Source organism: Melanerpes formicivorus, unplaced genomic scaffold (genome assembly GCF_026170545.1).
Source record: "Melanerpes formicivorus ecotype bairdi unplaced genomic scaffold, bMelFor1.0.p_v2 SCAF_8, whole genome shotgun sequence".
In the NCBI taxonomy this organism is placed as follows: domain Eukaryota; kingdom Metazoa; phylum Chordata; class Aves; order Piciformes; family Picidae; genus Melanerpes; species Melanerpes formicivorus.
The window spans coordinates 17,391,701-17,405,429 of record NW_027142360.1 but is presented as its reverse complement, the minus strand read 5'-3'; the positions used below and the strand labels follow the sequence as shown (position 1 = coordinate 17,405,429).

Genomic DNA, 13,729 nt, shown 5'->3' with positions numbered 1-13,729 from the left:
CTGAGCTCAGAAAACAGCCCAGATTTAGCAGAGCATCTGTAATTTTCCAGCATTTACTAAATCCAGGTCCTATCAATTGGCCACTGTTCTACATCTTATGAGGACATTTTCCCCCCTGAAGTCTCTGAAAACCATTGATATGGTAAATATTCCTTGAAAGTATCATTCTTCCCCTTGTTTAATTATATTCTGAAATGAAGCTGGTACTTCGAGCAAAGAATCAGTTTGAAGAGGAGCTGAGGTCGTGTAACCCTCTTGCAGGATCTGAGGTGGCAGCAAAATGGTACAGCTCAATTTCTAAGGCTCTAACAAACACCAGCTGAATCTCCCACCTCAAAATATGGAGAAAGGAGAACTGATAGGTTTATCTGAGTGCTCAGCCTCCCTGCTGCCCTATGGTGAATCTAAAGACTTACCAAAACAGCACATTGTTGAAGAAAGGGCAGACAGTAAAAATAAACAGAATAATGCACTGTAAGGGCTGGATGAATCAGTTAGCCCTGTCCTATAACACAACCATTATTTCAAGCCCTCTCAGTGTTTGGCAAAGCTCCTGCTAGTGCTGCTGTAGAGACATCTGCTTGCAGTTCCTATTGGCCTATTCCTGAGGCTGTTACAGCTGGGTAGCAAGGCCTGACCCCAGATCCAGTTGACCACACAGCACATCCAAGCCACTTCTACCAGGCACTGTCAACCCATTGATCATCCCTACAGGTTACTGCATCTGGCCACCTGCATTGATAGCCATTCTAATCTTCAGTAGCATCTGTGTTTTAACAAGATGCACAATTTAAGAGACACATTCATACTCCATTCTCTCCAAAGAAAACGTTGTGTTGTTTTTTTACACAACATGGTCTAATCCATCCTTTAGGCCAGAATTTCACTGTCTGAATACCGGCTATTGCCTAAAATCAGGGTGTTCCCAATCTTCCTCTGCATGTTTAGGTACAGTTAGGTACTGGCTTACCCAGTTTATCATCCATAATTAAAAGCTATAATATCTCTCCTTTTTACATTAGAACCTGGGTTGGTTTTTTTACCTTAACTAATCTCATGATAAAACCTAATGTGCCAACTGAACGGGCTCAAGCCTACCAAATTAATCAGTCTCTTTCAGTTGCTTTCCAAGGTGGTGAGAGGGGACACTGCCCCAACCAGACTGCCATCTCCTCAGCTTTTGGCTCACCATCCCCTTCAAACTTCAGCTATTCAGCTCGCAAATGAAAGCCTGATTCAGTAGTTAGAATCTGGCCATTGTTGGTACTAAATACAACGTCTATAATACAAAGCAAACCCCTTACTGCTAATCTCTATCATGGAAGATAATGACAGCACTTAACACTACATGACAATTACTTGCTGGAAAACAGGCAGAGGACATGTAGTGTTTTTCACAAAGCTTATACACAGTTTCTGTGTTGGTACCAGCCCCCTAAAAATCACTCAGTAAGACTGACTTCAAGCGAGACCTTATTCCTGTCAGTCCTACTCTGGCAATTTTTGTTCCTGACTTGATTTTAAGTTTGATTCCACAGATATCAGAATGTCATAGAAGATAAATAGATACAGCAGAGTATCAAGATGGAGAAGAGCCCCACCCAGCTAATGACCAACCATCAGAAATTAGCCTCTGTCAAAGCAGCATTGTTTTCACTCAGACTCTGAAGCATATTGTAGCAGCCTGGTCAAGGGCAGGCCCTTATCCTGCCTTGAATATAAACATGCATGAGGCTTCTTTTACCACATGTTTTGGGAAGCATCAACAGCTCTTGGCAAGCAAGAGCAAAGAGATGACTGGAAGGCTTCTGGCACCCTCCTTGAGTTGATGTCATCGTGCAGCCTGACTGGAGCTCTGGGTGCACACACTTAGTCACACATCCATACAGCTACCAGTCACCAAACTTTTGTTATGGCTAAAAACTTAAATTAGTTATTTTTGGCTGGAGAGTTCTCCCGCCCTCTCAGACTTGCTACAGTGCTTTCTGGCTCCAGCTGGCAAGGCAGCTGTTCCCTCTGGAACACCTGACATCTAAACACCACGATAAATTTGTCAGGGATCAGCAAAGACAGGGCTAATCCTTAAAGGGAGATGAGCCAGCAGCAAAGGAGACTTGCTATTCAGGTCTCAGTTCCATATTGCCAGAGAGAGGTGAGAACAGACCCAGAGGTGAGAACAGACTCAGCGGTGATGGCCAAGTCCAACTGAAAGTTCAGGTCAAAATGTAGTATTGTGGTGATGTGACAGGTGTGATGTTAAGCCAGGAAGTCAGTCAGTATTTCAGGAATAGGAATAGTGACAAAAATCAAGCTGGGAAGCCAATCCACATGTTGAGGTGCAGCTCATTGTGCTTTATAGCTAGGCAGGGGCATGGCTGTGGATGTACAGGAGACCAGCACTCCTGCACATAGCTTAAGTATGGAGTGAAGGACCAGGGCTGAGCTTAAACAGGGCTCCTGGGCCCCATGGGTGTGAGCCACAGGTGAAGCATCAGGGTCATTAGGGCCAATAATGAGCTCAGGGCTCTGACAAAACCAGAGGCTCCACACAGTCCAGGATCATTTTGTAGTTACATATTGCCTTCTAGGTGTGGACTCCTTACCCACATAGTAACTGACATCTCTGCTTCAACGTAATCTATCCTTTGTCTAATCATCTCTCTCTCTTATCCCTCACTGGGATGACTTTTGCTCTCCAAATACAGTTGTAGAGATTCCATCAGCTTCACTCTCCCCCATTTTCCAGTCTTTGTGACTCACATTAAACTTGGAAATGCTTGGGGTTAGGTTGCTGGTTTGTATAACTGTGACAGCTTTCTCCCTACCTGAATCTATGTCATGCTGCAGTTACGTATTTTACTATATTACTTTGGAGGATGTATCAGCTTTTAAACTGAGGGACACAACCAGACTGAAAATTCTAAGTTTCTTCAGCAATTCCAGAATCAGGGTTGATTGTGCAACTTCATTTGCTTCCTTTGTGCTTCTGCATCTATCAGTCCTCGATTACTAGATTACATACTGGGTTCATTTTAATTTGGCAACGTTTCTGCCTCATTTAACACCCAGTTCTTACTGAATGAGCTGTTACCTTCTCATCATCTGTTGTCTGCTAGTCTCACACTGTTCAAATGCTGCCACGAAGTTAGAGTTACTCCTTCACTCATGTGCATTTCAGTGGTTCTCATTGCTGAAGTTTCACAAACAATAATCAGTGCACTTTCAAAACACCTCTTCCAGTTAAGGGGAGATTATCAGCCCCATTTTACAGATGTAGAATGGAGTTAGTAAGAGATAAAGTTCAAAAGTATGTACTGTATTTAAGTGTCTTAAGTGAGATGCCTTAGACATGTGTAGCACTAGTTGGCATTCTATATAATCATGGAGAACTTTCCACTGACTTCAGCTGCAATCATGCCTGCATGGCACTTGCATCAGTAAAGATAAGGGTTGTTATGTCACAGAGTCTAACTCCCTGTATTTTATAGACCTATTACATTTCACTTGCTTGTCCCTGTAATTAGAATCATAGAATCAACCAAGTTGGAAAAGACCTCAGAGATCATCAAGTTCAACCTATTATCTCTTCTTTCTTTGTTTTTCTATGGATATATTGACACAGTTCAGTATCAGTATCAGTATCAGTATCAGTATCAGTATCAGTATCACTAAGGTTGGAAGAGTCCATCTAATACTTAACACCACCTGACTACTAAACCATGGCTTCAAGTGCCACATCCAATCCTTTTTTGAACACCTCTAGGGACGGTGACTCTGCCACCTCCCTGGGCAGCACATTCCAATGGCCAATTGCTACTCCTGTGAAGAACTCTTTCCTCACCTCGAGCCTAATCTTCCCCTGGTGCAGCTTGAGACTGTGTCCTCTTGTTCTAGTGCTGGTTGCGTGGGAGAAGAGATTGACCCCACCTGTCTACAACCTCCTTTCAGGAAGCTGTAAAGAGCAATAAGGTCTCCCCTGAGCCTCCTAATAGCCAAATAACTCCAGATTATCCAAAGTATAAAGCAAGTAGTATAGGAAGGTAGCTAGTTTTGACTTGAAGACCTCAAGAGATATTCCCTCTTGGCTGAGGGAATTGGTGTTGTTCAGCCTAGAGAAAAGGAGGCTGAGGGGAGACTTTATCTCTTTCTAAAACTACCTGAAAGGAGATTATAGCAAAGTGAGTGTCAGTCTCTTCTCTCTAGTAACAAGTGATAGGACAGAGAAAATGGCCTCAACTTGCACCAGGGGAGGTTTAGATTGGATATTGGAAGAAACATGTTCACTGGAATAGGCTCCCCAGGGAGGTGGTTGAATCACCATTCCTGCAGGTGTTTGAAAGACACAGAGATGTGGTGCTAAGGGATGTATTTTGGCACCAGACTAGATAATAGTTGGACTTGATGATCTTAAAGGTCTTTTCTGACCAAAATGATTCTATGATATAGAGCTCAGGCTTGATTTTTGAGGAGTAATTAATTATTTTAACTGTTAAAGCTTTATTATAAATTCCTCATTTTAATCTGCCTAGCTTCAACCCACAGATACAGATTCTTACTTTACTTTCCTCCATTGGATTAAAAAGCCTTTTTACAGCTGGTATTTACTCCTCAGGAACGTATTTGTGGCTGTGTTCAGTCCAAGATGTTATTCTTAGGAGTTAATTTCAGAAAAAAATTGACATTTTTTCCAGTCAATTTCCAGTATTGCAAGCTAAGGTCAAAAACTGAGAGACAAAACAATTCCTACAGAGAAGTGTGATTTTCTCAGAATGTTTGGCACAGCTAGGGACAGAATCCAATTCACTAAGATGCCTTTCAGGTGCCTCAGTCATCAAAGTGCCCTTTCTTTTTCTGCTCTCCCTGGCTCATTATTTATGCATTTTCTGACTTTTGGAAGAAATGAAGCAGGGGTTCTGCAAACAGCCTCCTCCTTAAGTCCAAATTTAGCACCAGAGCAGGTCTACCTGGTGGACCCTTCTGAGGGGAACCTGTGGAAAGAATAACTCACGGTTACGTAAGTGACGACTGAGTCATGATGCTTATGTACAAGGAAGGAAAACGATGGTTGTAGTTCCTAAAGTGTGGGGGCTTAACTGTTTGACCTTAATAAGGCTCTTTTCACAAGGTATATGGGCATGGTGATTCCTAGGCTTACCACAAAGCAAATGGAAAAAAAAGAAATCCCTCTGGCAGCCGCCATGTGTTAGCACACACATGAGTCACCAAGGCTGCTACTTCGACCTGCACTTGGTGAAGTGCAGGCATGTGTTCGCATTCATCACCTGTGGCTGTCCAGCTGCCTTTGCAAATATTTTCTATTAGGAGACAACTGGCAGCCCTCAGGACATTATAAAAAACACTCTGCACCCTGAAGTGAAAAGGTCACAGTGGAGACAGGGTTTTTTCCCCCATTCCCTCCAGTCCATCTGTATCTTCACATTGGATCTGCCCTATCTTGGCTCCTCACACAGTTGGTTCTACTATCTGTCCTGCTCTTCCTGGTTGTAAATATCTTGCCCATCAAGTGTTTGCCACCAGTCCCACTGGCTTTATTTGACCTGTCCAATGCCTTTATCACCAGCTCTCTGTCCATGCTCTCTCCCCTCCCTGCCAGGTTTTAATGACCATAAACAGGTATCTGTCTGCGTGACAACTCCAACCATGCTGTGGATGTAAGGCAGTTTATTTGTCTTTTATTGAAGGTTAAATTGATGCAAATTACCTCCTCTCCTGTTTATGCAGAGTAAGAATGAACAGGAATAATTGCTACAGATCAGTTCACGCGAAGTAATTTGCTCCCCTACATTTGTTTGTTCATGTTTCCACACCCACAGCCTCTCATGTTTCAGTTCAGTACCTATAGCACCTGAAACTTGCAATTGCAGGGAAAGATCTTGGTGAGCCTCTGCACTTCAGCAACATGCTCAGTCGAGACAGACTCTTTGGTAGGCTTGGGGTAGATCTTTGGCAAGACTGTGCTTATCAGGTGCTAACTGCAGGTACCAGAAGTTTGAAATTTTGTCACATTGTCATAAGGATAGAGAATCCAAGGACTGCTACAGTTCACTGTCTTTTTCTTCATAGCTGGGACTTCCAGTTTTGCACATAGCAGTTATGGGCAAACCAACAACTCTTCCTTTGCTTGTATGTGTGAATAGAATAGAATTAACTGGGTTGGAAAAGATCTTTGAGATCATCCAGTCCAACCTGTCACCCAACACTACCTAATCAACTAAACCATGGCACCAAGCACCCCATCAAGTCTCTTCCCAAGCACCTCCAGTGATGGTGACTCAACCACCTCACTGGGCAGCCCATTCCAAAGGCAAATCACTCTTTCTATGAAGAACTTCTTCCTAACATCCAGCCTAAACCTCCCCTGGTGCAGTTTGAGACTGTGTCCTCTTGTTCTGGTGCTGGCCGCCAGGGAGAAGAGACCAACCCCCACCTGGCTACAACCTCCCTTCACTTAGTTGTAGAGAGCAATAAGGTCTCCCTTGAGCCTCCTCTTCTCCAGGCTAAGCAACCCCAGCTCCCTCAGCCTCTCCTCATAGGGCTTGTGCTCCAAACCCCTCCCCCAGCATTGTTGCCCTTCTCTGGACACGTTCCAGTGTGTGCGTAAGAGTATTTAGCCGCCTGGTTTACCTGAAATTTGCCATGTGTTCTTCTTAAGGAAGTTACTCAGGGTGGAATATTCCAGCCTGAATGGTCACCAACAGGCAGTTTTTCCAGAAGGCAAACCAGAATCATGCTAAGTTACAGACAGCCTGATTATCACCACTCCCTTTGACAATGCTGCAGTGTCACAGAACACTGTGACTGGCCACAGAGACCTGACGGTGTGCCTGCTTGGAGCCTTCTCATAAAAGAAGCTGTTAAACATATGTAACATTTAAAATGTATATATTTACATGGTGCAGTCTGTTGGAAACAAAGACCAAATTGTAATTGCATCTGCACAATCTCCAAGAGAAACACTTCTGATCTAAATAATAACAATAATAACAACAGCAACATGCCTGAGCTTGAAACATTTTACATATACCCAAGGCCAGGGCTGTTTTCAAGCATGCACTTAGACAGACTAATATATACTAGCCTAGCATAAAGCTGGTCTGAGTGATAGGAAACACATGTTTCGTGGTACTTGTGGTTGCACAATGGTATAAAAAGAGTCCTGGCATTCTATAGGTCTCTGGACAATTCTGCTATTGATGTGCTGTGAGTCACTGCACACAGACCATCGTATGTTTCTGAATCACTTCCTGCACAAGGGGTTCCTCCGCTTCTTCCAGAGATTGTATGCAGAGGAGGAATTCAGTGGGCTAAAACCCTGGAGACCCATTCTAAATGCTTTCCCTTTCCCTTCCTTTCTGTGCAGCTGAATGACTCAGAGGGGGGATGACACCTTGAACCAATGTCACTATTCCCTCTTTGGGATGGGAGAACCCTATGGCAGAAGGAAATCAAATTTTATGTTGTATTTTAAAGAGTTCCCTGCTGTTTCACTTTGATTTATTTATTTTTTTTTTTTTGCTGTTGGCATTTTGAGGCTCATAGGGATTTGGAGGGAAAGGGTTTGGAAATTAGAAGCTATGCTTTGATAAAATAAAGGGTGTTTCAGCTATTTTCAATACAGTTGCAATGCTTTGTATCTCTACCCCAAAAGTAATAAGGCCCAGACCACAGAAATGGGCATTAGATACACAAGAACTTCTGAGGCATAATTAACTTTACAATTATAAATGCTTGTAGCTGGCTGCATTGAGCTTCCTGGAATGTTCACAGGTGCTTCTCCTAGATCTGCACTGTTGTTATTCTGATAACACAAGCAACCTCAGTTCTAGAAGGACATAGCAGATGGACCATTAGGAAACTAGAAATACTATGTGAGCTGGACTGTCCCAACAGTACTGCTTTTCATAGAAAGCAATGGCAATACACAGTTTTAATGTATATTTGGGGTGGGGAGTGTTGGGGGGAAGGAACCTGCATTTAAAGGAAACTAAATCTTTTCCTACTGTTTAAAATGCTGACATTTCTACTAGAAAATGCTGTCTTGATGACTTTTTTTTCCTTCACAGAATGATAAGCCATTGTAAATTGCAGAAACCTTACATTTCAAGCACTTTTTTGGGTTGTTTTTCCCAAGCTCTACTGGACTGATACGTGATCTTTTGGCAAATCAGTATTGCGATGAAAGTACAATCAGTTCCTAAGTAATTGCAAAATTATTTTGACTTCAAGAGATGCTTATCCTGAATGCCAGCTGAGGCAGTTCTCTCTCACTGAGCAGCAGTAAACAGTATTCCTGAATGATCTGTGCCTGTTGTTACAGAAGTTACTTAAAGTGATCCTGTTGGAAGGAAGCACACTTCACTGGGGCCTGGATCTTCTCCTGCCCACTGATGCGTAGCATGTGCCTGTGATCACAGCAGTTGCTGCTGCCACTTGGGTTTAGAAAGCTTGTTAAAAGTACAACTCTCCAGATGCATCTTTGCCAGGAAAATAAATAAATAACTAAATAAATAAATAAGTAAGAGAGTAATCTAGAATGCCAGTTACATGAATACAGCAAAGTAACTAATATTGCCTGCTTCTGAGGCACCCTGTGGAGTTCATGGCCCTTCCCAAAATCCCCATCAGTGCAAAAACACCGGCATAGTTACCGACGATCACTTCTGAGTTTGTCCTTATTGTGCCATAATGTGGGATGCTGCCTCAGCCAGCTCTGATCTTCCCCACCTTTAACACTTTCCCAAGCAAAATAACTGACCTTGTGATCTTCACCTCTCTGTCACTCCCCAAAAATCGGAGAAGTCACCTATGCTTGTAAAAACCAAATGCCCATTTGTTACGACAGCTTCATGAATTCAGGGCTACCATTTCAAATCTCACTACTGCTTGCCACAGTTTTTGGTGGTGGTGGGGTTTGGTTGTGAGTTTGTTTTTTTCAAATAGATCATCTACCTTGTTTTTGTGTAGGAGTGGATGGTTTCAGGACCTCAATTCTTAAAGATTTGGTTTACCAGATCTGTTTCTTTGTGGATGCACCAGACTTTGGTGTCCCCAGTTCCTAACACTGTAGGTATTTGTCCTTCTTCAGATTTTTGGGCATACTGCCAGCTCATGGTCAACCTACTATCAACCAGTACCCCCAGGTCCCTTTCTGCCTGGCCACTCTCCGGCCACTCTCCAGCCACTCTGTCCCCAGCCTGTAGCTCTGCATGGGGTTGCTGACCTGAGGAATCACAACATGGTTTGGGTTGGAAGGTAACTTCCAATGTCATCTAGTCCAGTTTCCTTGCAGTAAGCAGAGACATCATCAGCTAGAGCAAGTTGCTGAGAGCCTTGTCAAAGCTGACCTGGAATGTTTCCAGTGATGGGGCACCTGTATCCTTTATAGGCAACCTGAGCCAGGGTGTCATCACTGTCAGTGTGAAAACATTAGTTCTTCTATCTAGTCTGAAGTGCCCTCTCTATTGGTTTAAAGCCATCACCCTTTGTCATGTTGGCCTGCCCAGGGAGGTGGTGGAGTCACCATCACTGGAGGTGTTTAAAAACAGACTGGATGAGGCACTTGGTGCCATGGTTTGGTTGATTAGATGGTGTTGGGTGATAGGTTGGACTGGATGATCTCAAAGGTCTTTTCCAACCTGGTTAATTCTATTGTATTGTATTATTGTGTTTTGCTGAAGGAAATCTTTATAGCTGACAAACCACTCGTCTTCTGTGCAATGCTTTAATTTAGCTAAATGCTAAATGTAAGTCACAGTTAACCCCCTTACTCTTTTCCAGGGGGTGGTTTCTTATTTTGATATTGCCTTCTACCAACATGTTGTACTCAATATAAATTTGCACTAGTAGTAAATCGTCTCATACTGTGTTCACCACAGACTACTTAAACTTGGATCCATGCAACTGTGGGGCTGTTTTAGCCATTAGCTATGCCAAGTAACTAGATCTAGCAAAAGTCAATATAATCACCTTATGTCTGTCTAGTAAGGCTGTCTTGGAAAGAAATGCCTCATTTCTCCAACATAAAGGAATTTATGCCAGACTGCATCAGCTGACCAACCGTTCCCATGCCATGGGAGTTTTCACTTGACTGGCCTGCACTTTCAGTATATGTAACAAGCCTTAACAGGTTCCCTTTCCCTTGGAAGATATCCTCAAACTCTCTTTCAGTTGTTTTGATCTTCTGCCTCTTTGGTGAGTGACCTCTTTAATGAGATGAAGGGAGTGGCATGTTTTTATTCATGGATGATTCTCTTCCCTCGGTATGATTATAAACTGCACTTCTTCCAATTTGCTAATTGCCCATGAGTTTAGTCACAACTCTAATAGAAATTAGCTCACCACAGTAAGTTCTGAGCTTCACCTGTTTATGGTTGATTGCCTATGGTTTTGCCTTCTGTGCTAACATTCCTGGCGATGCTTCAGATTGCACTCACAACTGCATGCAAGGCACGGGCATTTCATTAGCTTTCAGCACAGTAGTGCTTTAATTCCCCTCCAGCACTGCTCATTGGTCCCATGGAGAGTCCTCTGAGGACATGGTGCTATTGGCCTCTTTGTCCATGCTGGGGATGGTCACAGACAGTGATAGAAACTTCTGTGGTTCTTGAAGGTTTTTCCAAACGCCAGCTATTGTCCTCACTTGTGTTGTTTGTAGATCTGTGTGCTGGCTTATGAGGATGGCAGCTCCATGCTGGATGTACCATCCTGCTGCCAGTCTCCTGTCTTGTAAAGGCCTACATCCTCTGCAGCACGATAGCACTGTCTGTCTCACAGGGGTTTTAGTCTGAATGAGGCAACTTCCTTTGGCTGGAAAATTCTAACGGTATTTCCAAGAAAAATCTCTGTCTCCTCCAGCGGATTTTTGACTGCTCTTTTTTCAGGTTCCAGCCATGTTTGCTCTCTTCCTAGAGACTCAGTTCCTCAAAAGTGAGGAGCTTGAATCTTCAACCCCCTGACAACCATAAAATATTTTTGCTTGTAATCTTTCCTGGGTTTATATTATTTAATGTCATATATTTCACATGTTTTGCGTTTTTTTTTCCTCTGGAAGTCAGTATTCTTCAAATTCCTATCACACAGCATCTTGGTGAGTCTTAGGTGTTAGGTTTAAATCAAAATTCTTAAAAGCATCCAGTACTTTAGCACCAGCTATTGTAAAAGTTAAAGCCACCTCTGTTGTAGAAGCATCATTTCCCACAATTACTGAGGGCCACATTCTAGCAGTGCAGACCAGATGGGCACAAGGTGTCCACACATCCACACACAATCACCACTGCCCAGCACCTCAGAACAAACCAGGATCCTCCTTTTCCTTGGCCAACAATATCTACTGATAGATAACAAATCCCTAAGCTTTGCCTAATTACCCTCCATACTCCTAGGGAGCATCAGCTCACATAAGGAGTTGGTTCCAGTGACTCCCAGGTGGGTGTTTTCTTAGCCTTTTTACCTGTGGGCACCAGGGTGTTGCTCAAAATCAATTTTATTCAAAGGCTAGGACAGCCTTGACAGACATGTGTCCTGTGTCTTATGCAGGTGTGTATATTTGACTTGGTCACCATCACTGTCTGTCTGATCAATGGGGAGAAATGCAGACACTACTGGGGAACAACTACTCTCTGCTGTACATGTCTCAAATAGTTCAGACAATTCAGGAAACCTCCAATTTCTCTCCACTGATTGTAATGTTGGCTGTGCACGTGTAAAAGTGAGATTCACAGGTGTCTAGTTACATGAGGAGTGTGATAAAAGCCTGTTCTACTCAGCCTCTCATTCCCAGCTCTACAGCAGCTAGTACCATGAACCTGGGCACAGAAGTGGGATCTGTCTATATTTTATAAAGGTCTTCAAGCTTTGAGCATGGAAGAAAAGCAGAGAGCAACAAGAGCAGTTGTATCCTGGAAAGGATACAGTGGCTGGAAGGATGCAGCCACTAGGCTCCAGTTTGCTGAGTTCCTGTCTCAAAGTACAACCTTTGACATAATGCTGGGTGCTTCAAATATTACTGACACTTTCCTGAGGTTCCTCACAGGTGAAAAATGTGCATAAATTTGCCTCATTGAAAATCAAAGCAGAGTTTGTGTCATACTGGTAGCAATGTCACAGGAAGAGAGTGTTGTGCCTTTTCAGATCTGTAGACAAAAGCCACACATCTGCCACATTTTCTAGTTTCACTGTAATTGTGGGAATAGAGTTGCACGAGTGACCCCCAGATAGCCAAGGCTCAGATACATACAAAACATGCATGGACAGAGAAGACTCGCAAGTTGTTCATCCTGTGCTCTATATTGACCTGGCCACACATACAACTTCTAGCATAATACCGAGCTCCAACTCATACACTCTCCTCTGCAGGGGTAGTTGCCTCCAGCTCAGTACTCTATTGTCAGGGGCGGTGATGCTGTGGCCTGGGAGGGCTGTAATATACAGACACGCGGCTGTGCTTGCATAATGAGTTGCAAGAGTGGTTAGCACAAGAGCTGTTGCCTTTTGACCTTCCCTGTGAATCTGTGCTGACCAGGGCTACGTGGCCCTTGGCTGGTATGCAGCCTCTGAAAAATAACCTCTTGTTTGCTGTAAGCATCATCCCCATTGATCAGTTTCCAGCTGGCTTACATTGATTTAGCTTAATTCAATGCAAGTGTTTTGCATGTAAAATAGGCTCTGTGAATGTTCCCATGAGGTCCAAATCAGTTCTTCTGTCTCTCTTACTCTTTAAATCCTATTGTCACTCATCTGTAGCTTTCCTACACTCAGTACATGCCTATTCCAGGGTCTTAATTTTAAGGAGGAATTCTCACCATGCTGTCTGAGAATGAAGCCTGGTGTAGCCAACTTCAAAGGCTAGACCAGATTTGTTGTTGAGCTTAAAAGGCATCTTCCCCTTGACTGGGATTTGCTATTGTATCTCTTTTGCTCTCATCTTCCATTTCAGTGCATGGGAGGGCTCAGGTGCTTTCCAGACTCCTTCCACTTTTGGACCATTTCAAATGTACTTATTAGGTGATAGCACATTCTCAGCTCTGCCTATTGCTTGCTGAACAGCACCGTGCTGACTGAGAATCTGGTTGATTTGACATAATCTGTGCTTAAAGAACCAGTCATTTGGCTCTTCTGTTTACACAGAGCCCTGGCACTAAGGCAGCACAGACCTATAAGAAGGGTTATTTTTAATTCTAATAAACTAGCACAGAAGGAGAGAGTTCTTTGCCTTCTTCTTTCACTTCACATCACTATTTTAGTCCTTATGAAGGACTTCACGCCACATATAATAAAGGGATTAACTACTTTGTGTGTGTGCCTGTTGTTTTTCTGACAGACATATGTGTTTCTTTATTTTTAGATTATAAAATGTAGTTATTGTGTTCTCTGAAGTCCATATGTAAAATTTAAAACATGTTGAGTTAACCTACTCCCTCATTTATGTTAATTAAACTGTTCAATGGGAAGGATGTTCCTGGTTAGGTTCTTTCAGTGGGATCTGGATTTTATTCTTGGCTCTGCCACAGATTGCCTGTTTGATTCATGGCAAGTCACTTCATTTCCCAGTGTTTCAGTTCTCCTCTCCCAGAATGAAGATCATTCTCTTTCATCTTGTGTCTTTTGAGTGTAAATGCTTAAACCAGGGTGTATTTTGCACAGCATTCAGCATAATATACTCTGAGTTTAATTTATAATTGTATATATTGATCATAGGTCATCTTGTGTC

The 13,729-nt window shown here is 43.0% G+C and overlaps 1 protein-coding gene across 5 annotated transcripts in view; it reads left to right on the top strand.

The window, feature by feature from the left end:
- Positions 1-13,729, top strand: part of SYN3 (synapsin III) — a 261,375-nt gene that overhangs the window by 198,144 nt on the left and 49,502 nt on the right. The gene's annotated exons all lie outside the window — the stretch shown is intronic.